Source organism: Chlorocebus sabaeus, chromosome 4, assembly GCF_047675955.1.
Source record: "Chlorocebus sabaeus isolate Y175 chromosome 4, mChlSab1.0.hap1, whole genome shotgun sequence".
Lineage (NCBI taxonomy): Eukaryota > Metazoa > Chordata > Mammalia > Primates > Cercopithecidae > Chlorocebus > Chlorocebus sabaeus.
This window is the reverse complement of record NC_132907.1, coordinates 13,177,196-13,204,971: the sequence shown is the minus strand read 5'-3', so window position 1 is coordinate 13,204,971 and position 27,776 is coordinate 13,177,196.

The window sequence follows — 27,776 nt, the reverse complement described above, 5'->3', positions numbered from 1 at the left end:
TCTATTGTTATAATTATCTCTTGTCATATTTCCACACTCCAGATACATTTAGAATTTTCTGGTTTCACATGGTCTTACACCTGGCAGAATTCCTCCAGCCTGTGATGTTTCTGCTTTTCAAAATACCCTTGCTCTTCTTATCCATTCTTGGATATCACTTATGCATTCTCTAAGAATCACTACCAATGCTACCTTTTTTTTTTTTTTTTTTTCCTGACACAGCCTGTCTCCCCACCAGCTAAGTTAGGGGTTTCTTTTATTGTCTGCCAATGATACCTTGGATATAGTTCTATCAAAATATTTGCCTCATTTATAGGTCGGGTGCAGTGGCTCACACTTGTAATCCCAGCACCTTGGGAGGCCGAGGCAGGTGGATCACTGGAGGTCAGGAGTTTGAGAACAGCCTGATCAACACGGAGAAACCCCATCTCTACTAAAAAATTACAAAAAGAAACAAAAACAAAATATTAGCCAGGCATGGTGGCACATACTTGTAATCAAGTGAAGCAGGAGAATCACTTGAACCTGGGAGCTGGAGGTTGCAATGAGCTGAGATGGCGCCACTACACTCCAGCCTGGGCAACAGAGTGAGATTCCAAATCAAAAAAAAAAAAAAAAAAAAAATTACCTCATTTATAACCCTAGAGTGCATTTTTTGATTTGTTTACCTATAGCCCCTAAGTAAGTTTCTCTACTCCCAGACTTGTTCCTTGAGGTAAAGACTGTACATCGTGCAGGCTTAATGTGTCCACACTCAACTACCTGCTCAGAGTAGGAGCTGAATAAACACGGGTCAAATAAATGAATGAGAAGTAAAATATGTTCTTAAAGATATAGTCCATTTTATAATTATCCAATTGTTTCATTAAGTTGTAGCTTATTTGACAACTTTCATTAAATTAATATTTATTTTTTCTTTTTTTCTTTTCTTTTCTTTTTTTTTTTTTTTTGAGACGAAAGCTTGCTCTGTTGCTCAGGCTGGAGTGCAGTGGCGCGATCTCGGCTCACTGCAACCTCCGCCTCCCAGGTTCAAGCAATTCTCTGCCTCAGCTGGGATTATAGGCACCCACCACCATGCCTGGTTAATTTTTGTATTTTTAGTAGAGACGGGGTTTCACCGTCTCGGCCAGGCTGTTCTTGAACTCCTGACTTCGTGATCCATCTGCCTCAGCCTTCCAAAGTGGTTGGATTACAGGTGTGAGCCTCCGCGCCCAGTCTAAACTAATATTTCTAACCTGTGTGGGTACAAGTCTTCTCCTTACTGCTTCTCTTCCCTTTCTCCTCTTTTCCTTGCAGATCTCCTGCAGTCTGGAGCAACACACATACACTCAGACACAGACACTCACACACACACTACCAATACCACCACCTCTACAATTACATAGCAGAGTAATAATAATAAGTATCTACTAATTTGAAAGGCTTTGGTAGTACAGAAATACAGGTTTAGCATTTGCAATATAAATATCAGACTTGTTACCTGCCACACTGCCTTTTATAGTTTATTAAATTTCATTTAAAAAGTTATTTTAATGTAAACAATAAAAATGATAATTTCATCTAGAGCTAGAATTGAAAAGAAATTTTAAAGGCTCCAAAGACTGTTACCTAGTATGAATCATGTAGAAGGGGCTGTTTTCACAAAAGGGTTTAAATTTTTTTCAGTAAGCTGTGAAGGAAGGTAACCACAGAAAGCGCTCCATGATCAGCTTCGTGTCTAGTTGCAAAAGTGGGCCTTGAATACCCTCATTTGTGTGTGCTTAACGTGGAGTTGTCTGTCTTTATGGGATTTTACACAGCTGACAGCTAATGCAGGTGTTTAAATGCAAAATCTGACACTGACGTTTTCCCCTAAATGACACTTCAATTCATAAATTATATGAATATGAGTAGTACTATTCATTTACGAAATAATGCAGCTATCACTTAGTAATGCAATTCAAAACATCTTTCACTTAATTTAGCCGTTCCCAACCCCATTACATGTGACTATGAAAAGAATAAAAATTGATTAGACAAGGAGTGAAAAGTGGGCAAAAGCATTTCCCAGCATGTTGCCCACCTCATGGCAAAATGATGGAGCTGTAGTATTTTATTTCCTATTGAAGAGATGTTTCTTGCTTAGGTGGCCTGTTTCTGATTAAAAGCATCTTTGTAATATTGCATTCACTTCCATAAAAAGAATATGCTCTGTGCCAGGAAAGAGTCTGGTATTAACTACAAAAAAGATGTTACTGCGGCAAGACAGCATATTCCAGATTCTGAAGCTTGTAGGATGGGGGAGTCTGGAAAATGCAGCACATCATTTCCCTGTAGCTTCTACTTTCTCTGTGTTGGGTCAATAATAAAAGTGGAAATGATACAACCATTACCAGCAGCTAAAACATCAATGATAGCTATAATATTTTCAAGGCTTTCCAAATATTATTTTCTTCAAATATATTATTTATAATTGTCAAAACAACCTGGAAATGTGAAATTTTATTATCCTGTTTTACAGAAGTGAACTTTGAGGCTCAGCTACATTAAGTGACTTGCACAGCTAGGTAATGAATGCTAGACTCAGGTCTGTCGGGCGCAAGCCCATGCTCTTTCCACTTTCTCCAGAATGTCAACTCCTCATCTCTCATTCTTGTAACTACGTAATTTAGGGTTTACAGTGCCTGTGTGAGAAAAGATAGAGAGCTCCCACTGACTTCTTCCCAAATGTGGTTCACAGGCCTGTATGACAGGGGAGCTCTTTGCTTGCTTTCATAATTTTTTGAGATTTCTAATTAAAGCATTTTGCTGTTTAGGGTTTTCTTTTTGAATTTTGGGAAACATCGAGATGCAGATCTATTCTATCCTTTTTGGGGAGAAGGGAGAACGCATGTCTGTCTCTCTGGTGGCACTTGGGGAATGTCATGCTGGCCAGCCATTCATCCTCTATGAGCTCCGGACTCAGACTGTGGTGTACTCGTGCAGGGAAGCAATTGAGAAGCAGCACAAACTAAAGTTCTGTGAAGAAGAGCTTGTCAAAGGATAAGGGACATATTTTACATTTACCTTTGTGAAATGTGGTATTTGGGACGAGGATCTTGCATTTTGAGCAGAATGTTGCTAATTTCTCATGTAGTCTTTATTGAGAAGTACAAACTCAGTGGGCAGTGTACAGTGCGAGGAACATGTCCCAGGAAGGTTGTGAATGACACTGCCAGATGGCCTCAGCTCCCCACGGGCTGCTCCAAAGTCATACAGATTCTTTTTTGATTAATTTCAAAATTTCCCTAATATTTTCATAGGCATAAGACTTTTAAAGGGGGAAAATATGCATTTTAATAAAAAAAGAAAATAGTAAGTTTGGACATACATATTTTGCAGGTGAATACAATCCTATATTTATTAAAAAATGAACACGTGATATGATAATATCTATATTCAAAATACATTTACATTTGTCATGCATCACTTATTAGAAATAGGTAAGTTTTATCATTGCTTCCCTCTCAAGGTTGTATGCTTATTAGTGGCAGACAGAGCTTTATAGACTAGCTCTTTCTGTGGTCTATTCTAAATATGACATGAAACTTATTACATAGAACTTCCCTCCTTTTTCTCTTTCATTTCTTTTCCAGAATAATATATAATCCTGATTCTGAATTTTCATCAGCTGGACTCTTTACCAGGTCTGTACAGGAAAAGGTATCAGATTGGATTCTCAGGCTAAAATTGCCATAGTTGGAATGAAAGGAAAGGATTTAAGTAAACATGGCCAACACCGAAAAACTTTCAGTTAAATATAGACAAGAAGAATATAAAATAATGGGTAGAAATAGAATGTGTTTCTTTGTTTTAAAACCCCACCCTCAGGCTTGTAACCATAGCATAATTTCTGAAGCAACTGTCGTGGATATATTCTAGAAGACCAAAGAAAAATTAATCCTATCCTTTTTACATTGATATAAATTCATTAGGTTTATATATTTTTTCCCTCTATTGTGCAGAATCTGAAAGTGGTATTCTTGAAATTATTAACACAGTACAGATGGCCTATTCTAATCAATCTGGCTTCTTCACAGTCCATGAACACATCATATTTGCTCCACCTCAGATGGGTTGTTCTGTTTCTATCTATTCACCTGTCTCCGTTCCTGCCTCCAAGATCCACATATGACACTTTAGTATCACAAAGTCTACTCTAGTGAGCTCAGCCTTCCCTTGCTTGGAAAAAGTGTAGCTCTTAATTGTTCTTTAGTACTCTTTGCTATGCTGCTCTTTGGTATGAGTTTGTCTTCACAACTATATTGTGCCTTCACAACTATATTGTGGGCTCGCTAAAGGGAAGGAACCTGTCATATACGTCCCTCAGCACAAAACAAAGCTTGGACTCTCAGGAAGAACTCATTGACTTAGAGCCTGCTTTCTGCTACGTTATTTTTTATTGTTTTATGGAGGGCGATTCTGCAGAGCATAAACTATGTCCTTGAAACCAAGCACTCTTGGGAACTATATTAATTTAGGGCACATGGGCCCTATTTATTTACTGTTTCAATATACTGAGTCGGATGTACTATCAATCACACAATTTGGCAGTATTTTAAAAATGCAGTACTTCTTCTGCATGTTTCAGCTTTGCTCCTTCTCTGATGACCTTTTGGAAGCAGTGGAGTGGCTCTAGGAGAAGAGAAGTACTTGTCATGCTCCGTCAAATTCTAGAACCTGAATTAAAAAACTTAAAGAGATCAAGAATTCCTTTTGTCATTTTCTTAAAGAAGAAATACCCTCTCCACCAGTACAGAAAAGCATAGTATAGTCATACCTTCTTTTACTGTGTTTAGCTTTACTGCACCTCACAGATAATTGCATTTTTTACAAATCAAAGGTTTGTGGCAACCCTGAGCCAAGGAAGTCTATCGGTGTCATTTTTCCAACAGCACGCGCTCACTTCATATTTCTTTATCACATTTCAGTAATTCTAGCAATATTTTAAACTTTTAAATTATCATATCTGTTATAGTGATCCGTGATCAGTGATCTTTGATGTTACTATTGTAGTTATTTTGAGGAACCACTAACCACACCCATATAAGATGTGAACTTAATCTAGAAATGTGTGTGTCCTGACTGCTTCAACAACCAGATGTTTCTTTGTCTCTCCCCCTCTTCTTGGTCATTCCTATTCCCTGAGATGCAATATATTGAAATTAGGCCAATTAATAGCACTACAATAGCCCCTAAGTGTTCAAGTGAAAGGCCGCGTTGCACGTCTGTCACTTTAAACCAAGCGCTAAAAATGATTGAGCTTAGTGAGGAAGAAATGTCAAAAGCCAAAACAGGCTGAAAGCTGGGCCTCTGTGCCAAGCAATTAATCAAGTTGTGAATGCAAAGGAGAGGTTCCTGAAGAAAATAAAAAGTGCTACTCCAGTGAACACACAAATGACAAGAAAGCAAAAGAAACTTCTTGCCAATATGGAGAAAGTCTGAGTGGTCTGGATGGATAAAACCAGCCAGAACATTCCTTGAAGCCAAAGCCTAATCCAGAGCAAGGTCCTAACTCTCTTCATTCTATGAAGACTGAGAGAGATGGAGACACCAAAGAAGAAGAGTTGGCAGCTAAAAGAGTTTGGTCATGAGGTTTAAAGAAACAAGCTATTCCATAACATACCAGTGCAAGGTGAAGCAGCAAGTGCTGATGGAGAAGACGCAGCAAGTGATCCAGAAGATACAGCTAATATCATTGATAAGGTAACTACACTAAACAACAGATTTTCAACGGAGATAAAACAGACTTCTATTGGAAGAAAATGCCATCTAGAACTTTCATGTCTACAGAGGTGAAGTCAACACTTGGCTTTAAAACTTCAAAGGACAAGATGAATCTTTTTTTTAGGTGCTCATGCAGCTGGTGACTTACAAGTGAAAGCCAGTGCTCATTTACCTTTCCAAAAATGCTATGTCCCTTGAGAATTATGCTAAATTTATTCTGCCTTTGCTCTATAAATGGAACAACAAAGCTTGGATGACAGTATATCTGTTTACAGCATGGGTTACTGATTATATTAAACCCACTGTTGAGAGCTACTGCTGAGAAAAAAAATCATTTCAAAATATTACTGCTCATTGACAGCGCATCTGGTCACCCAAGAGCTCCAACGGAGATGTATGAGGACATTAATGTTTTCATACCTGCTAATACAACATCCATTCTATAACCCATGGATCAATAAACTATTTCACCTTTTAAGCCTTATTATTTAAGAAATACATTTTGTAGGGCTATAGCTGCCATAGATAGTGATTCCTCTGTGGATCTGGGCAAAGTCGATTGAAAATCTGGAAGGGATTCACCATTGTAGATGCTACTAAGGACATTTGTGATTCATGGGAAGAGGTGAAAATATCAACATTAACAGAAGTTGGGAAGAAATTGATTCCAGCCCTTATGGATGACTTTGAGGGATTCAAAACTTTAGTAGAGGAAGTCACTGCAGATGTGGTAGAAATAACAAGAAAACTAGAATTAGAAGAGGAGCTTTAAAATGTGATTGAATTGTTGCAATCTCTCAATAAAACTTGAATGGATGAGGAGTTGCTTCTTAGTGAATAGCAAATAAAGTAGTTTCTTGAGATGGAATCTACTCCTAGTGAAGCTGCTGTGAGCGTTGTTGAAATGGCAATAAAGGATTTAGAATATTCCACAAACCTAGTTGACAAAGAAGTGAGAGGGTTTAAAAGGATTGGCTTCAATATTGAAAGAAATTTTACTGTGGGTAAAATATTATCAAACGCATTGCATGCTACAGAGAAAGAATTCAAAAAAGGAAGAGTAAATCAGTGTGGCAAACTTCATTGTGTCCTTATTTTAAGAAATTGAGGCTGAGCATGGTGACTCATGCCCGTAATCCCAGCTCTTTGGGAGGCAAAGGCAGGGGAGAATCACTTGAGGCCAGGAGTTCAAGATTGGCCTGGATGAAATAGTGAGACCCAGGTGCTGTAAAAAAAATTAGCTAGGCATGGTGGTGTTTGTAGTGTAGTTACTTGGGATGCTGAGGCAGGAGGATTCCTTGAGCCCAGGAGTTTGACACTGCGGTGAGCTATAATCATGCCACTACAATCCAGCCTGGGCCACAGAGACAGACCATGTCTCTTCAAATAAGAAAGAAAGAAATTGTTACAGTCACCCCAATCTTCACCAATCACCACCCTGATAAGTCAGCTGCCATCAACAATGAGGCAAGACTCTCCACCAGCAAAAAGAGTATCACTCATGAAGGTACAGATGATAGTCAGCAATTTTTTTAGCATAAAGTATTTTAAATTAAGGTGTGAATTTTTTTTTGGACATAATACCATTGCACACTTTTAACAGACTACAGTATATTATAAACACGACTTTTATATGCACTGGGACACCAAAAACATCATGTGACTCACTTTATTGTGATATTTGTTTTATTGCAGGGGTCTGGAATGGACCTGCAATAACTCCAAAGTGTGCTTGTAATTTTAGTCTCCCTTAGAATTACACTCGTTGAATGAGAAGGTGAATGCTTACCTTATAGTAGCTTTGTCAAGGTGCACCTATGACATATTCCTGTTTTTTTCTTTTCATTTAGAAACCATCTGATTTCAGTATGTCTGAGATGTCATGGTGCATACGAGGCCTATATAGGACCAAGCCCCCAGGCACTCTTAGTCAAGCTACATTTCAATAACGTGTTGTAAATAGGGCTTCTCAGGTAATCAGGTTCTGTGGAAGCTTTGAGTTAGGTAATGGATCTAGTGGAGAGCAGCTCAGAGTAGCAGGTGTTGGGACAGATTAAGTCTCAGGCAGAACCTCTGCCTAAATCACTAACTCTATCTGACACAAAAATTTTGTTTATTTTATATTTTTTATTTTTTTTTGAGACGGAGTCTTGCTCTGTTGCCCAGGCTGGATGCAGTGGTGTGATCTTGGCTCACTGCAACCTCTGCCTCCCAGGTTCAAGCTATTCTCCTGCCTCAGCCTCCTGAGTAGCTGGGATTACAGGCATGCACCACCATGCCTGGCTAATTTTTGTATTTTTGATAGAGACAGGATTTCACCATGTTGGCCAGGTTGGTCTTGAACTCCTGACCTCAGGTGATTCATCCACTTTGGCCTCCCAAATTTAAAATGTATCCAGGTTAGTGTTGAAATGTCCATTGTTTGAAGGATGTCTGAGCAGAGCAAAAAAAGGACAAAACTATCTTGCATAAGGGATACATAAAGCTGGAGCCAGCCCAACACAAAGGTACTGCCAGAAACTCTATGAAGAAACTAAGATACAGGTCCTTTTGGCCTTAGCAGGGATTATGAATGAGAACGAGAGATTTAGGCTAAAGGCTCAACAGCTAGGTCAGACCCACATGTAGATGTGGGGTGGGGATGGGGTAATCTGAAGTCTGATGCTGTCACAAATATTCTGAAAGCTAAATCCATCCTGAAAATGTGGGGGCACATGGCAGATCTAGCCCTGACCTTCCTTGCGGGTGTGTGATATCCTCTCAAACTGCTCCCCGATATCACTCATTGCCTCAGGGTTCCACACGCAGCACATCACCGGCCTCACTCATGGCAGTATAGGGGTTATTGGGAACCCTCTGAAAGGCTCCTGACAAACCAGGTAGGTTTTGGCTTTGACTTGAAGACGGCATTAGGTGGCCCAAGACTGTTTAGCCAAAGTAGTTCTTGCCCCGTCCTAGAGTGAACCCAAAGCCTCAGTCGCCAAATTACTCCGATGGGTCTCGTGGGCTTTCCAAACCGCAAGGGCCCTCTGTGGGCAAGAGGTTGACTCTAGGATTAACCTCAAGCTCAATGTATTTCTTTGGAATCCTTCTGGCATGGAAACAGCCTTCCTCTGGTAGGCAGCCCGTGTGTGGTGCAGCGTTGCTCAACACAGCACATTCCCCTTAATGTATGACTTGAGAGGGAAGGTGGGGCTAAGGCTGGAGGGCTGAGGTTAGAGGTTTCTCAGAAATGCCTGTGTTACAAAGCAGTTATTTTTCTCAGTTGAATGACTTTGAGCCTATTGCTTTCATTTTCCTCAAATATCTATCAGTGCCTTGTACCTTATGAGCAAACAAACTGAAACAGAAAGTCATTTTTAAGTTAATTTTATATTTGGTACAGGATTAGAAACTGCGCTGTGTTCACCCACCAGCTATAGTCTGTAGCACAGAAGCCGTGCCTGCTCTTCCAACACATTGCAGTGACATTCAGTTAGAAGGGGATTAAGGATAAGGGGGAAAAAAAAGGTCAGTGTCTATTTGTAGGTAATTCTCAAAGTTTCCTTTCAGAATCTCAATTAGTTCTTCTTTCTTGTTTTTTTTTTTTTTTTCCATGTGTGTCATGGCCTTAGATTTTTTGGAAATAGTAACGCCCTACATTCTCATCAACAGCCATGGATCAAAATGCCAATTACATTTTATTGCAGTGTCCTGAGCTGCCCAGTCACCTCATGCTAAATTTAGGTTTAAATAAATAGAACATTTTAGTTCCAGTGGTACTAGAAAGCAGCTGGAATAAAGACGGGTTGGCGTATTATTTTTGTACTGCTGTAATATGAAGGATAATTTTGAGAGTTATTTTTGGTTTTGTTGTTTTAAACTAAACAAATACATTTAAGATACTGATCTTTTTCATGAAAGATCCTGAATAAATTAAATATATAACCAGATCTAGTTTCCATTCTGAAAGTCCCAAGTAGAAACAGAGTTGCCAGCCTCTTAACCACTTTAGAACCTTTGACTATGTTCAATGGCACACTTCTGGTATTCTCTAGTTATTCTTGTGGGTGCATCTTCTCTCTCCAGCAGGTGCCTAAGAAGAAGGACTCATGTTCTTCTTCCCTGGACTCTCTGGGAGCACCCACCATGGACCTGGTATACAGCAAGGGAGTCAAGAAATACTTGCTGAAATAGTCTGCCCTTAATATAAAATTAAAGTTATAATATCTAGACTTACTTTTAAAACACTATTTTGGCCAGGCACAGTGGCTCACACCTGTAATTCCAGCACTTTGGGAGGCTGAGGCAGGCAAATCATAGGGTCAGGAGTTCAAGACCAGCCTGGCCAACATGGGGGAAACCCCATCTCTACTAAAAATATCAAATATTAGCTGGGTGTGGTGGCGGGTGCCTGTAATCCCAGCTACTTGGGAGGCTGAGGCAGGAGAATCTCTTGAACCCAGGAGGTGGAGGTTTCAATGAGCCGAGATCGTGCCACTGCACTCCAGCCTGGATGACAGTGCAAGACTCCATCTCAAAAAAAGAAAAAAATAAAAAAACGAGAAACACACACACATACACCAAAAAAAACCCCACTATTTTTTGAACATATATACATCTATGCAGTACAAAATACAAACTTAGAAATAAGGCTTCTCTTACCTCTGTCTCCTAGTAACCCAGCTTTCCTCATGAGAGGCCACTAGAGACTTCCCGTGTAACTTTTCAAAAATACTACATTCACTTATACACATCCACTTAGAGAAATATATATGTATGTATCAAATGCCAGAAAAGTATATACATTGCCCTGCACTTGATTTTTTTCACCTAATAATATATCCTGGAGAATGTCCCACGAAGCTAGTACATTTGTTGTTGGCATTTTTTTAAGAGCTGCATAAGAATACAGTCTACGGATGTACATTTCCCTAAACTTATTACTATTGTAATTATGTAACAGTAGTAGTTTTGTACACATGCCATTTTATAAAGGTGTAGGGATAAATACCTAGAGATAAAATTGCTTTGTAAAGGCATTGACAAATTGCTGTCTACTAATTTTCTCTCCAACCAACTTATAATGCATGTGGTGAGTATTTCCTTGACATGCCCTGTGATACCCAAGTGAAGAATGTGACATTATTAATGGCAAACACTTACATGGTACTTAGTCTGTGCCAGGCACTGGTCTATGTGCTTTACATACATTATTTCAAATAAGACTCACAGCAACCTTACAAGGGAGGCCCTTTCATGATCTCTAATTTAGAGATGAGATAAAACATTTTGCCTTAGGTCATCCAGCTGGTAAATAGCAAATGACATTTGAGTCCAGCCTGTCTGGCTCCAGGAGCCAGCTCTTGTAACCATGGCCCTAAACTGTGCTAATTAGGACACTTTTTCATAGTTATTCTGTATGAGATAAAAGAAAAATTTCTCAAGAAATAAATGTTCTACAGTTGAATAAGGAGGACTGTAACCCTCCTTGTTGTAGTCCTTTACACTGACCGAGTTCCTCCCCATCACTTCCGAAAGAATTGAGCTCCTGGTTCACTAGCATGTTCTCTAACATCAGTGTGGTCATAATTTAGGGGGATATCGATGTGCATGTAGATGAACCTCTTATTGCCTTGGCCTCTCAGTCTCAATGACCTTACCCTCTACTGTACCTCAGGTCTCTTTTCCTGTCATTATAAATGACGTCTACATGTTGTCATCATCAGTAACTGCATATCTTTTATCATGTCCATTTCAAGCTTCCCACCCTCAGACCAATAGTTCCTATTTTTCTCAGCCACTCCCTCTAACATCCTTACTCTACCACACCTTTCACCCCAGTGAGGTCTTCATTCTTTTGATTCTATCATATTTTTCATTGTCTACCCCTACATTGATGCCCTGATTTTCCCCCTTATGCAGCAGCTTAGGTTTCACAGTCCATTGCTGCAATCACTCTTGACAAGCCTCTTAACATAGCCTCTTAACAAGTCACTCTGCTCTATTGCCCCCTTTCAATGTATTCTCAAAACAGCAGGTGATTCTATTAAAATGTAAGTGAGATTAAGTAACTTGTCAACTTAAATTCCTCCAATATCCTCCCATTTTACTCAGAAAAAGGCAAAGTACTTTAAATGGCTTACGAGGTGCCACACAGCATCTCTCGCTTTATTTCATATAATTCTCTCACTTCCTTACCCAGCTTAAGCCACACTGGTTTTGCTTTGGTTTCTCTGACTCTCCTGAGTAGCTTCTGCCTTGAAGCCTTTGTATTCGTTTTGTGCCTTTGCCCAGTACATCCTTCCTCCAGATAGCCACATGGCACCCTCTCTCACTTCCACAATCGCAAGCAAGGTAGCATTGCAAGTATGATATAATTTCAGTGGCAGAAGTCAGATGTGCAAATATTTACTTTATTAATTTTTGCTACTGAGTTTAACATCGTACATTTCCTTTCATGAACTGAACATTTAATCAAACTCGAATCACTTATTGTTAAAACATTTTGTTAAGTTAGGAAGCTTTCTAACTTAACAAAAAATCCTCGTTCTCATACTCTTTTCCTCGTAAGTAATATAAATTGAAGATAAGAGCTTACAGATCTAACATAGGAATGGGGATGGATTTGTTCCAGAGCGATAGGCTCTGTAGAGATTGATTTTTGCTTGAAATGTATACTTCCTATTTAGCTGTTTGCAATTTGTTTGTAACAACAAAGGACTGGAAATTGCTTCGATATCTGTAAGTAGAAGATGATGCCTGGCATATTTATATGACAAAAGGCTATATAGCCATTAAAAAAATCAGTGAAAAATATCTGAAAATGTTGACAAGGAAAGATTGTCAAACTAAGTGAGAAAGAATTATAAATAAGAAAAAGATATAGAGCAGTGTATATGAAGTGATTTCTATATATTTTATTGACATATAGCTAAATGATATTCTAGTTAGAATGATATAAATAAATAAATAAATAATATTTCTTTTAATTATACATGAGAAACCACGAAAAGTTTACTTTGGGAAAAGAGTGGTTAAGGAGACTTAGTTTTTATTTTTTATTCTATTTTGCTACAGTTTTATTTTAAAATCAAGCACATGTTTTAAATTTTTGTTTAAATTTTAAGTTATACTAAAATATTAAACTGCATTATATAGTATGAACTTATTTGTTATTCAGTAGACAGCATATCACTTTCAGACTCTTACTGAGATTGTAGTACCATACCAGGGGCTGAGGCCATAAAAGAAGAAGAACCATTGTTCTAAGGACATTTAAAATATGATAGGCGACATGGACTGGCTGTGTCCCCATCCAAATCTCATCTCGAATTTCAGTTCCCATAATCCCCACATGTCGTGGGAGGGACGTGGTGGGAGGTCACTGAATCATGGGGGTGGTTACCTTCATGCTGTTCTCATGATGTGAGTTATCGCGAGATCTGATGGTTTTATAAGGGGCTTTCCCCCGTTTTGCTTGGCACTTCTCCTTCCTGCCACCATGTGAAGCAGGATGTGTTTGCTTCCCCTTCTGCCATGATTGTAAGTTTCCTGAGTCCTCCCCAGCCATGCTGAACTGTGAGCCAATTAAACCTCTTTCCTTTATAAATTACCCAGTCTTGGGTATGCCTTTATTAGAAGTGTGGTACCAGACTAATACAATAGGGAAAATTCGATTCATAGGAACAACAGGAGAAGAGCAAGAAATGCATACCATTCAAGGCAATGTCCATGCAGCGGATGATAGATATCATATGAATTGAGACAAAGAGAACCTTGGTTGGCAGGTGCCATCAGGTAAAGGTGATGTAACCTGAATTTGGTGTTGAAAGAGATATAGGAATTAGACTAGAATAAAGAAATCGAAAAGATAATCCAAGTAGAAATAATATGGATCAGAAAGCTTTAATAAGGCCACAGGTAAGAAACCAGTAAGCTGAAATGTTGTAGAAAGGTAGATAGGTACCAGCATGAAGACTGATAGAAATGGATAGAGAGTGGGGAGGAAATAAGTTTGAAGACAGAGAGAGAAATGAAAGCCTGAGTATTTCAGTCTGAAGTGGAAGAAAATAATTTGCATATAGATAAAAGGATGAATCCAAAATGTAATGAAAAAGAAAAAAAAAAACACTCTCATGTAGAGCCTGATTAAATATTAGCACAGTAAAATGATTTTCAGAAAATAAATATTTCCAAAAAATTTTCCATTGCTCTTTGGGCACATATTGAGATAGATAGATAGACAGATAGATAGATAGATAGATAGATAGATAGATAGATAGATAGATAGAATACCATGTCTGTACAAGTAAGAGTTGAAGAATAGGAAAACAGTTTTATAAAGGGTTTGGCAATACAATTAGAGATAGAGGTGGATGCAAGTAACTATAAGTCTGTTAACAAAATTGAATATAAATTCCAATCTTATTCCAAAAAAGCAGGAAAACAAAATAAAACATACTAAGAATAAATGATGGCAAAAATTTAGATGTAACAGAAAATATTGATAACCTGGGCAGACAGAATGAGAAAAAAAAACACTGTTAACTCATTGTTTCTATGAGGAAGGAAATGAATGGTTCTATGGAACTCTTGATGTAGTGCTTCAACCTTGACTCTAGACATGAGGAAATAAAGTGTTGTTTTCCTGGATACTTCCCCTGAATTGGCCCTGCCCTCCAGGATGATGTTAATAGAAGGGAGTAGAATCCAAAAGCTGGGCTGACAAGGGCAGGGAGTAGAATTCAAGGTCTAGAATGATTACATTGCCCTGAACTGTTACACAGAGTACCAGAAGACTGAACGTCTGCCTTTGGTCAAAGAACATTTCCTAATATAATAAGGGTTCCTTGCTTTTACACTGTTGGTGGGAGTGTAAATTAGTTGAACCATTGTGGAAGACAGTCTGGCAATTCCTGAAGGATGTAGAAGTAGAAATACCATTTGACCTGGCAATCTCATTACTGCGTATATACCCAAAGGATTATAAATCATGCTACTATAAAGACACATGCACACGTATGTTTATTCTGACACTATTCACAATAGCAAAGACTTGTAACCAACCCAAATGTCCATCAGTGATAGAGTGGATTAAGAAAATGTGGCACCTATACGACATGGAATACTATGCAGCCATAAAAAAGAATGAGTTCACATCCTTTGCAGGGACACGGATGAAGCTGGAAACCATCATTCTAAGCAAACTATCACAAGGACAGAAAACCAAACACCACATGTTCTTGCTCATTGCTGGGAGTTGAACAACGAGAAGACATGGACAAAGTGTGGGGAACATCACACACTGGGGCTTATCATGGGCTGGGGGAGGGATAGCATTGGGATAAATACCTAATGTAAATGACGAGTTGATGGGTGTAGCAAACCAACATGATACATGTATACATATGTAACAAACCTGCACATTGTGCACATGTACACTACAGCTTAAAGTATAATAAAAAATAAAAATAAAATAAAATAAAATAAAATAAATAGGGGTTCCATTAAGCAGCAGTGCCATAGTAACTAGATGAGACAACTTGGATGCAAAACTACAACTCCATGATTTATTACTTAGCATCTACGTCAATCTAAGTCAGCAGGAGTAGCAATAAGTCTGCGATACCCAGAAAGTCTTTCTTGTGCTTTATTTTACGAGTGTCACATTCTTCTCCTTCATTACACTTATCTTAATCTCCATTAAAAATCATTTCCAAATGTCTTCTAGACTCTCCTAATGTGGCACTCCAAGCTACACATGGCTCCTCCCTTAATTATTGTTTACTTCATTTGCAGCTGGGTTTCTTTTCTTTTCTTTTCTTTTCTTTTCCTTTCTTTTCTTTTCCTTTTTTAGATGAAGTCTTGTTCTTGTCCTCCAGGCTGGAGTGTAATGGCGGAATCTCAGCTCACTGCAACTTCCGCCTCCCAGGTTCAAGTGATTCTCCTGCCTCAGCCTCCTGAGTAGCTGGGATTACAGGCTGCCACTATGCCCATTTAATTTTTGTATTTTTAGTAGAGATAGGGTTTCACCATGTTGACCAGGCTGGTCTCAAACTCCTGACCTCAGGTGATCCACCTGCCTCAGCCTCCCAAAGTGCTGGTATTACAGGCGTGAGTCACTGTGACCAGCCTGCATCTGGTTTTTCTTATGAAAATTTATTTTAATACAATAAGGTTCTTTCGTCAAATCAATACAATAAGGTTTTGACCAGAACTTTTAATGCTGCCTGGTCTGGTTTCTAATATGTTCTGGCCTACCCTTTTATTGTATACTGAATAAGGGCTCTGAAAATGTCTACACTCTAATCTCTGGAATCTATACATTTATATTAGATAGAAAAGGTACTGTCCAGATGTGATTCAGGTGTAGACCTTGAGATGGAGAGATTATCTTGAAGTATCCACTTGAGCCTAATCTAGTCACATGAGCCTTTAAAAGAGGGGTAACTTTCAGCTGCAGTCAATTACAGAGAAGTGCAGTGTGAGAACAAATCATCACTGATTTGAAGACAGAGGAAGAAGGCTATGAGCCAAGGAAAGGGGGTGAAATCCAGATGCTGAGAACAGCTCTCAGCTGACAGTTAGCAAGGAAACAGGACCTCAGTTGTACAATTACAGGAACTGAATTCTGTCAACAGCCTAATTTAGTAAGGAAGCAGATTCTTCCCCAGAACATGGCACTCCAAAATATGCCACTTTGGCATAAGGATGATTTTGAGTTGAAGGCTTTAAGATTTAACAGATGCAGAAAGAAGGCTTCCTTTATCTGACCAAAACAGAAGCTTTTGAGAAATGAGGGCTGTTGTGAACTCTCTCCAGAGGAAGTTTTGTGTCCATGAAGAAAGAGGAAAGTTGGCACCAAGATGACCTTTACAGACAAGCCTCGCTCTATTTGTTTCCTCCTTCTATTTACCTTCTGACAGTTTGCCACCTCAGAAGCCTGAAGCCTTTTGTTTTGTCACTTCTCTACAGATATATTGTTCTTTGTTAAAATTGTTTATGTAAGCCCAAGTTCTAACCACTCCTTTGAGTTGCCCACCTCTAAGTTTCTCCCGGGTGTATTCTGGGAGCATGTGTTCATAAATGAATTCTGCTTGCTTTTCTCTTGTTAATCTATTTTCTTGTCCATTTTATTCACAGGACTTCTCACCTACAGAAACTGTGAGGTTATAAATTTGTGCTGTATTAAGCTAATACATTTATGGCTATTTTTACAGCAACAGTAGAAAATGAATACACCTTCCTTGTGTGGTTAAGAGAATGCAGGTTATCCCCTGGGTTTTACTTTTCTCTGTTCTTATTTTATTTTTCTTTTCTGCTCAAGATGAAACGGATAGACACAATTCTTCATTTCATAATCTTTCAATTGCTTCTGGCCAATTCTGATGTTTATCTGTGTAGCATAAATAGATTATCTTTCTGATAAATGCATCTCACTCAACATAGAAGTTAAATAACGTTTAAAGAATATAATTTAAAATAGGATGAATATGATATAAAACAATAGAAAATATAAAAACAACTGTTTCTATATTTGTTTGACTCTATCGGAGTCCATATGGCAGAAATTAGAAAATAAAGCATCAATAAAGCATTATTAAAAACAAATAGAAATTATTTAGCAAGTAAACAGAATAAGATAAAATATTTGTATTATAATAAGAGATGTAAATAGGAGAGATTAGTCAGTAAAACAAAATTCAATGACGCACTTAAAGAAACACAAAAAGATTAAGCATTAAAGTAATTACAAAAGCATAACTAATACATTCAAATTATAAGAAGGCATTGAATACAATCATATTGGACAATGAATAAAAACAAAAATAAGATAAAAGCATTCTTCTTATATTATTAAACTATATAATTTACACACAAAATTTAATGACAATAAGTCTTCTATTTAATAAAATTTTATTAAAGTGTATAAACTAAAACTGTTAAGGAGGAATTAAAAAATAAAAAGTTAAGGATTTAAAAATATCTTGTGGTATTTGACAAAAGAGTAAAATATAAGTAATGGTAGCTGTGCTCTGAGTTGAAGAATATGACTTACTTAAATATACTAAATATGTTTAAGCATATGCCTTATAAAAAGATACGAGACCTTTGTCTTTTTCCAGTGCCCATTAATTAGCATGCTAATAAATTCCCGAAAAGAGACATTTTATAGGTCTTTTTTATAGGACCTTTTCTTAAGGTCATATTCATTAAAAAACTGCTTTATTCAATATTAAAAATTTGCAGCAATAGATTTACCTTAAAAATATAATCATTTAGAAATATTAAAATACTTTGCTTAGTATTTATTGCCTTAAGGTGGAAATCACCACTATACTACAGAATATTTACAAATCAATAAGCATAAGAAGGCATATGGCATCTAGCCAAGGGAGCACTCAGAGGAAAATTTATAGGATTAGATAAAAAAATAGGAAACTACAGCACGCATAAGAGCCATCAAACAGGCAAATAAGACAGATGGTATACGCTTTTCTAGGGAAATGTAAATTTAACCAAAATTAGTTGAAAGATAGCATGACTAAATAAAAAAGATAAATGCAATTCTTGTTTAAAAATTACCCTTATGAAAGTTCTTCTGACCCCTCCACAAAACCACATTTGTTCTACTCTACCATGAGTCTAATGCCATTCTAAGAAAGGGACAGGAGAAATTTATGTGTGGGTATAGTAGATGGTTGCCATCCATGATTAGTTCTAGGCAGCAATGGGCAGACTTCTCTGATAGAAATGTGTACCCCAATAACACACAACATGCCACCATAAGAAACACAGTTCTTCACAGTTCTTTAAAAGTTCACCTGCCTCTTAAAGATATGAACCGTCAAGACTATTATACCTAGATGAGTTTATTGGGTTTCTTTACTCCACAATGAAAAGAGCAATGAGGCAAAATGGACCATTACTGTGGTTTTGGTTTGCAAACACTTCAAAGACCTTGTCCCCTCTTTTTTTCCAGCATTGCTGCGGTAATCAGTTCTTCCCAAGCTTCTACCACATTTGCACAGGTGTAATCTGATGATACCTTGGTTTGGCTGGCTACACACACTCCTGGCCTCTGTTATAGATTTCTTTAATGTGGAGGTATGGGATGGCCACTGAAACTCACTTTTTACTTATACATTTGTATCCTAAAAGTGTGGGAACATTAGTGCGCAAGGATTATCCTCTACCAAAAAGGGAGGAGAACATATGGCCAATTGCTTCCCCTCTAATCCCAATAGTGGAAGGCAGTTCAGTAACAAGCTCTTGACTTGACTTTCACTCCTGGGTTTCAGTTGCCCTGCTACTCATTCCTTCTACCTGGATCACTTCCTCCAATTAGTGGTTAGCTTTTTCTATGGATGTTAAAAATCACTGACTAGTAAAAATTAAAGGAATTAAATTCCTGCTGAAGAATTCTACCTACTTTAGGGCTAGAGAGAATGGGTGAAAGAATGGAAAGAAGAGCATTTTTCAGCCATTTCACTTCATTTTGCTTTCACCTGTTTAGTATTAAGTAACAAGACTAATTTGACAATCCTTTCTCACGCCCATAAACTCTCACATCCAAGAGAGTTAGAAAATATTCCCCTTCAATGTCTTTTTGTTGTTGTTTTGTTTTGTTTTGTTTTTTTGAGACGGAGCCTCGCTCTGTCGCCCAGGCTGCAGTGCAGTGGCCGGATCTCAGCTCACCGCAAGCTCCGCCGCCTCTCCCGCCTCAGCCTCCCGAATAGCCGGGACTACAGGCGCCCGCCACCTCGACCGGCTAGTTTTTTGTACTTTTTAGTAGAGACGGGGTTTCACCGTGTTAGCCAGGATGGTCTCAATGTCCTGACCTTGTGATCCACCCGTCTCGGCCTCCCAAAGTGCTGGGATTACAGCTTGAGCCACCGCGCCCGGCCTCCCCTTCAATTTTAAAGAATGAATCCTGTCTGATGCTACCAAAGTACGTGAACTATACTAGTCGTTAAATATGTATCAATTTTTCAAAGTCATAGGTTTAGAATAAAAGGTTAAAAAAACACATTTCAGGAAAGTCAGGGACGCAATGACAGAACCTTTGCATGTAAGCCCTTTGGCATTCTTTCAGAAATTTTAAAACTTAATACTCAGCAAGAGAAAGACTGTGTTAATACCCTCTGTGATTTCAGAGAAATTAACACTTCAGCAGATGTCAATGATGCTTTTTATCTTTAAGTGAAGGCCTTGCTCAAATTCAAGCTCTGGAGCAAATTTTCTACAGGCATACCCATAAAGCATTTATGGACTATAATGAAGGTCTATGGTAGGAAATGTCTGAATTATCCAGTTTGGGGAAAAGAGAAAAAGCAAACATTAAAAGCAATGGGGATGAAATATATGAAAGCCTGTGGTTTACATTTTTGCTCACTATTTTTTTCCACTCCTCAGATCAGAGCTTTTTTTTACAGCATGCCATAAATACATATTTCTGTTTTATAATGTATGTGTTATTGCACCATGGGTGACCGAACAGAAGGTTTTTGCTTTTGTTTTTGTTTTTCCTATTGACTGCTAGCTGTCTGTCTTGCCAATAGTGTTAGAAATGAACAAAGCTGTAGACCTCAAACTTAGGTTATCAATCCTGGGGACAGCAATCTGCTCAGAATTCAGGGCTCTGAGATTGGTCTGGATCTGTCCCATTATAATGTCAATCCTGAGGGAGAAGAACCAGAACACAAGGAGGAAGAGTAAGCACCAAGCTGGAGACAGATTCAGGCAGTCAGAAACAGTGGTGTGCTCTGACCTTGAATGATATTTTAGATTACTGCTTCACTCTTCCTTTCCTTGAATGTGAAGGGACACTGTAATTGTGTAGCATAAATTTTCAAGTCTCCATTTTGGCTATAGGGAAAAGTGTAAGAATTCCAATTAGATTTTACGTTTATCTTTACCCTTTTTAGTTCCCTGCTGTGAGTCAAGGGAATTATATATGAGCAGTAGTTAATTGCCCAGGGGTTAGAGATATCTATTATTAAGCACCAATGAGTACAGAAGTACAACCTGTTTCAGAATCCACACTCTATTCTAATTTTCCTTTGGGTCGGGGAAGAGCAAAGCAATGGCATGAATTTAAATTCTTGTTCCACAAGAGAAAACAATGTCCAAGAACCAAATTGTTCTTCAAAAATAATCAGCTCTCCAGTTGGCTGGGTTCCATTATGGATTTACTCTTAATACAGAAGCTGCAGAGGTAAAAAGTGTTCTAGAGGCCACAGATTACTCTGTAGTCTGTTGCAGCCACAAGAGAAGTGCATGCATATGCATCCTTTATATTACTAGAGAGCACTCTATGGGAAGGATCTGGTGGATTCCTAAATTCCCTACAGTCTGCAATCTCTGAGATTTCCTTTTCTTACAGTTTACATTTATAGACGAAAAGATCTAAACAGCTTTGCAGTTTCCTAGTTAATCTGATCATTTGGGGCAGGCAGATTAAATAATTCAGGTCCTGGTTGAAATACGATTGACCTGGATGACCTGGTTTGCCGGTTTGCAATTATCCAGTTGACCCAGATATTGCCAAATCTCTACATCGTGGCAGTTTTACAACACTTGGAACCACTGCTTTAAGTATCCGTCTCCTGAGACCTAAGCTGGCTCCTGCTGCTAATGAGATTAGTTACACACATGTTGCCTACTCCTAACCTCCTTCATTGCCAAAAAATCCAGCTTTAGAAGGAGATAAAACACAATGAGATTGTTAGAGAATTAGGGTTCAATACCATTTTGGAGGGTTAGCCAAGGTCATACCTTCATAGTGTAGGAGGAACAGGAATATCATAGGAATTAGGGAAAACTGATAATTTCCATTTTCACTTCAGCCTCACTGGGGGCTTGAGTTAGAGTAGCCATCACATTAATGGGGCTTCTACAACTACTGAGGGCAAGCTTTCTGTAGGGTGTCCTTGGTGACTGGTTCTACGTTTAATCAGGAAATCCTGTTAGAATTTTCACTTGCAGAGCTGTGGAAAGATGGCAAGGCTGCCTGAGAGCCCCACCTCCCTAGTATGTTCTCGTTGGCAAGACTGCCAACCAGAGTGGCTTTGAGCCCAGACTGAGTGGCCAAAGCTGCCCCATTTTGGCCATGGAGGCAAGCACAGTGTGCCTTTAGTAAAGCTCTGGTTGGCAGGCATTTGGGGTCATGTAGACTTAATTTTCATTTTCAAAAACACCCCTGAAGCAAGCAAGCAGTGGGTACCCCCAAAGAGGTTTGCTGCATATTTCGCCCCTCGTTCTATATTACCTCACGTAAATAAGAGGTAGTTTTCTCCATGGGTTTAGTTTCATGTAGAACACTAAACAGGGAATTACAGCTGTGGCACAAAATTGTAGTAAAAATCGAATCAGTGGGAGCAAGTCACAGAATGTGCTTTTACCTCAAGAATTTTCCTCATTTTCACCCTTGTATTGCAAACTACCCAGTTACATATCACATAAAGAGGTGTGTTTATAAAGGTCAAATTTCTCACTCTAATTTATGCATCAAAAGTGAATATGCAGTCATAAGTAATTTTAGTCTCATAACCAAAAAGATAAAACATACCTCTAGGTATATTTATCTAAAATATAACAAAAGATGTGTATATATGAAAAATAATGAAATAACAGAAAAAAAGAAATTATCTTAAATTGCAGTCAAATAAACTTGTATTAAATAAACTTGTATCTTTACAAGTCCAATAAACTTGTATTGTTTTAAACACTGGTATTCCAATATGTTCTATTAGAAGCTTTCTAATTCTAACTCTGGAATGTTTTATGAAGAGAAACGATGCTATCTGGTTGTCAGAAGATTTCTTTTTAGGTAAGATTTAATTAATTAATCAACAAAATTTCAGAATGACTTGTTATTTAGAAGCAGAGATGAAACTAAATGATTTTTAGAAGCCCCTTGTGAACCTAGATTTCTGTATTCAATGTCTTGATGATAAATTTGCCTTGTGTACCTGGGAGGCATAAATACTAAAGGGCACGCTAGACTCTCCCTACTCTACATTCACCCTTTCCTTTTAAGAAAGCCCTTCCTGGAATCATTCAAGACAACTCAGTAAAAAGCAGTTAACTTCAAAGTTATACCAGGAATCGGCAGTTTCAGCCCACATTGTAGTGGCGTGCTAGGGTATATGGATCCTGGATTTCATTATAATTATCTGTTCTTTTTCTCCCCATCCCCCTTACCCCACCTGTTTTTAGAGCAATTTCTCAACCCCCTGATAATTAGGGTGGTCAGTCTTGATGGGAGTTTGAATTTCAAGATCTTGAAAGGGTTCTTGGATTGTTAAACAAGACTAAGATGAATGTTACTTGCTGCAGGGGAGGAGGCAATCTTAGGCACTGGAAGGTGTCAGAAATCCAAAGCATTTTTAGGATTCCCATTAGGAAAGCCCCCGGGACTGGGAATTGTCTAGTAAATATCAATCAGGTGAAAGGCTTTCGGGGAGTTGACCTAGGCGGTCATAGACAATTTTTTTTTTTTTTTTTCCTAACTGGAATTTCTACCTTACCTCTCCGGTTCCCAACCTTGTCCCTGATGTTGGGTTGCTGTCTCTCTCTGGAATGTCAATAACAACCTCATTTTTAACCTTTTTTTAACCTCTTTTTGTTTTCCTTAGGCCTCTGGAATTTGGGCCAAAATGACACCAATTGCATACTCTCACGGAGGCTCAGCAGTCTCCTGGACTTCATTTTCATCTTACTCTTTCTCAGTGATGACAGCAAAAAAGAAAGAAAATAAAAATGTATTGAAAACGAGGAAAATATGGGCCTAAAAGGTGTTAAGAAAGAAAGGGGACTAACATTAGATCAGAAGAAGATACTATTATTTAAGCTTCGGCTAGAAATATGCAAGAATATGCTAGAATACTCTGCAAATCACAGAAACTCATTTTCATGTGATCTCTTTTTTTTCTCAAAATCAGACAAATGAGACTGTCAGAAACACCGCATCCAGCTAATAATCGTATCTGCCATCCGTACTGTGATCCTTAGCAACCAATTGTTATTACAAGTATAAGGCTATATGAAATGCCCAGGGTGTCTCCAGATTCTACAGATATTTTAAAAAGATACAGTTTTCATTCTGGCTGCCAAATACATAAGCAAACAGAATTCTATCATAAAAACATGGTCAAAATCAAGCAAAAATTGTTTCATTAACTTACTTGAACTGTCATTTCTCTCAGTGTTTTAAACACTGGTATTCCAATATGTTCTATTTACTCTTTTACAATCAGATGGCCTCTGGTCTCATTTCCACAAGAATGTGGGAATAGTGCCAATCCCCAGGAATGGCACCTGGGCCCAACAAACATCCCTATACATGCATGCTCCTATAGGGATGGAAGTGTAGCGTTTGCTACCTACATTTGAAGTATGTTTAACTGTCTTCTCCAGTTTGCTCTCCAGGGCCAGCTCCCAGTAAAGACATAAAGCAAGTGAAATGTGCTTTTAGTGCTCTAAGCTTTGCCATTTTTACTCCCCATTCTTCAGCATTCACTACTCTCAGCTTTATTAACTTTGTCAACATTTAGTCTCAGGAAAAGGTCTCCTTGAAATATTTTTAAGTCTTAGCATGAAATTTGAAATGTCACTCCTTCTAGGGTGATTTGTGTTTTTATTTTTAGTGCTAACTATAGAATAAAATTCTGTATCACTTTTAAGGAATTCCACCCATTATTGGGTAGGTGAGAAAGAGGTTCTGGAGGGAGATCAAAGAAAGCCTTCTCAGTACACTGAACGCTCCTTGAGTCCACACACACACACACAAACACAAAGGTGAAAGAATTAATGTATATCATCTTTCTGGCATGTTTTAGAAGGCACAGCAGTTATCATTGGTGTGTTTCTCACTAAATTCTATGCTGCAAGTAAGATTCAAGAGAGAGGTTAAATTATTTCATGATGGTCACACAACTGTTTAAAATTAAGTCCATAATGAAAACATCAGCCAACACCTAGTCTCTTTTCTCTGTATGTTCTAATCATTTTTGTTGATTTGGGTTTGTATGGAAAGCATTAATGGAGCACTTTCTGGGCTCAAATTCACATAAAATTATCAGAGAAACCAAATGAGAAAAATGTAAAATCCTCTCAGAAACCTCAGGGAGAAGCCAGACCAATTTTAACGTCTGAGGTCTTCATTCATTTTTTTTTCCATTTCTGAACAGACACTTCATTTATGATCTTTGTGTCATTCTTTCCTTTGGTTAACGGATGGTGTTACACTTATTCTTTGATTACTAACTGATCTTTTATAGCTTCTATTTTGTGAGGCATGAAACATTTTGCACCACAAAACATGGCATTTTCACTATGGAGTAACTACATATTTATTTCCCTGAAAATGTCCCTGAGATCTGGGTGCTTCATTTTCAGATTTTCCAACTTTTCCCCTTTTATTGATTTAATTATTACTATCGACTTCTTGTTGCAAAATTGTTTCCTTGAAAATCATAGGCAAAATTAATATAGCATTTGTTCATGAATGCTATGGTATTCTCTACTTCCTGTGAGAATGCATGTCCTAACATTAGGTGAACTTACAGGCATCAGAACAGGTAAGAAGTGCCTGATATTGAATCTTTTTAATGTTTGACCTTTCTTCATTTACTGCTCTTTAATTGCCTATATGCATACCAAGAAGAAGAGGTCATAAACATCATTTCATTATTTAACTATTACTGATTAAGTAAAGGCATATTAAAACAATAGTTGACTTCCATTAGCAAGGCAAGTCAAGCAGTTCATAAGTTACCTGTTTTCATTTATGCAATAAATATTAGTAACCTCCTATCACATATGTCAGGCACTGTTCTTGAATTAGGGAAATAACAGGGAGCAAAAGATGTGTCTCTGCTCTCCTACAGGTTAATTGGGGAGACAAGTAGTAGTCAAACAGAAATGCAAATGAATTTATAATTACAAATTAAGACATGTATTCTATAAGAAAAAAAAAGGCAGAAAAGAAAGAAAGAACCAAAGAAAAAACAACTTTATATGTGAGTTTAAAGCAAGGGAACCTACCCTAAAATGAGAAGTTGAGGAAGTTAAAGGGAAGCTTCAAGAAAAAGGGACCTCTGAGCTGAGATTTGAAAGATGAGGAAGGTTAAATTAACAGAAAAGGATGAAAAAGCTTTTATAAACAGAGAGTATAATCAAATACATGGCATTCGGAAGGAGAATGGAGACTTTAGAGATAGACAGAAGGCAACTTGGCTGGAGCTCATAGATTGAGTGACAGAGTGATCACTGATATGGTTTGGCTGTGTCCCCACCCAAATCTCATCTTGAATTATAGTTCCCCTAATCCCCACATGTTGTGGGAGGAGCCCAGTGGGAGGTAATTGAATCATGGGAGTGGTTATCCCCATGCTGCTGTTCTCATGCAGGTGAGTGAGTTCTCACCAGATCTGATTTTTGTTGTTGTTGTTGTTGTTGTTTTGTTTGTTTGTTTTTTGTGTTTTTGTGTTTTGAGACAGAGTCTTGTACTGTCGCCTTGGCTGGAGTGCAATGGTGTGATCTCGGCTCCTGCGACCTCCGCCTCCCAGGTTCAAGTGATTCTCCTGCCTCGGCCTTCCAAGTAACTGGGATTACAGGCACCTACCACCACTCCCAGCTAATTTTTTGTATTTTTAGTAGAGATGGGGGTTTCACTATGTTGGCCAGCTTTGTCTCAAACTCCTGACCTTGTGATCCATCCGCCTCGGCCTCTCTAAGTGCTGAGATTACAGGTATGATCCTCCGCATCTGACTAATCCGATGGTTTTATAAGGGGCTTTCACCCCTATTGCTTACACTTTTCCTTGTTGCCACCATGTGAAGAAGGACATGCTTGCTTCTCCTTCTGCCATGATTGTAAGTTTCCTGAGGCCTCCTCAGCCCTACAGAACTGAACCAATTAAATCTCTTTCTTTTATAAATTACCCAGTCTCTGGTATGTTCTTATAGCAGCATGAGAACGGATTAATACAATCATTAATAAGGCTAGGGTGATAAGCAAGCGCCAGACCAGGTGGATATTTTAGGCCGTGTTGAGGATGTTGCTGTTTACATTAAGAGCAATGGGAAGTAACTGCAATGTTTTCAGCATGGGGGTATCATAATTAAACAGCTTTGCATTTTGAAAATTTTTTATGCTACTGACAGAGTTTAGGTTTGCTGAAGACAGAGAACTCAGTGACCAATTTTGTCCTTTAATGTCCAATTATTATAAAGATTTGATGGGAGAGAAAAATGAGGGATAGACTCTGTAACGCTATTAGGGAATTTCTTTCTTCCTTTCTCTCTCCTTCCTTCCTTTCTCCCTTCCTTTCTTTCTCTCTCTCTTTCTTGAATTGATAGTATCACATCCCACTTCTTCAAATAGAAAAAAAGCTATTTGAGAAAGGCATTCACTAAGCTTTACTTAGAAAGATGTGTAGAAAACTTTGAATTCTTATACACAGTGTGAAGAAACAGTAATAAATAATAACCAGTGGCCAAATGCAGATTTATAATCTAGAAGCAAATTTGTTTTTCCATTGGATATAATGTGGCACAAGGGAAATATAATTCCATCTTTACAAAGAAGCTCTAATCCAGAGTGGAATGCTATTGAAAAAAAAAATGAATGTTTGATAAAATTATATATTAAAAGGAGCCTCTTTATCTAGACAGAAGTACACCAATAAATACTGAGCAGATGTTTATACTATTTCTTTTAGTGCTAAAAGACCTGAATATTTAATTTATTTATTAATTCATTCATTTACTAAACACATTTTTATGGATCTCAACCCTATGCCAGGCACTGGTTCTTAGGATATAGGAGAGAACTGAAGAGATAATGATTTTGTTTTTATGAGGATTATATTTTGAGTGGGGTAGACAATAAAGAGGTAAGCAAGGATGGTATGTTAGATGGTGCATACAAAGGGAGGTGGGATTGCAAGGCTGTGACTGGGGGGCTTGAGATATATATATATATATATATATGTTTTAAACATTTATATTTATATATTTATATTTGTATATATGAAAAATCA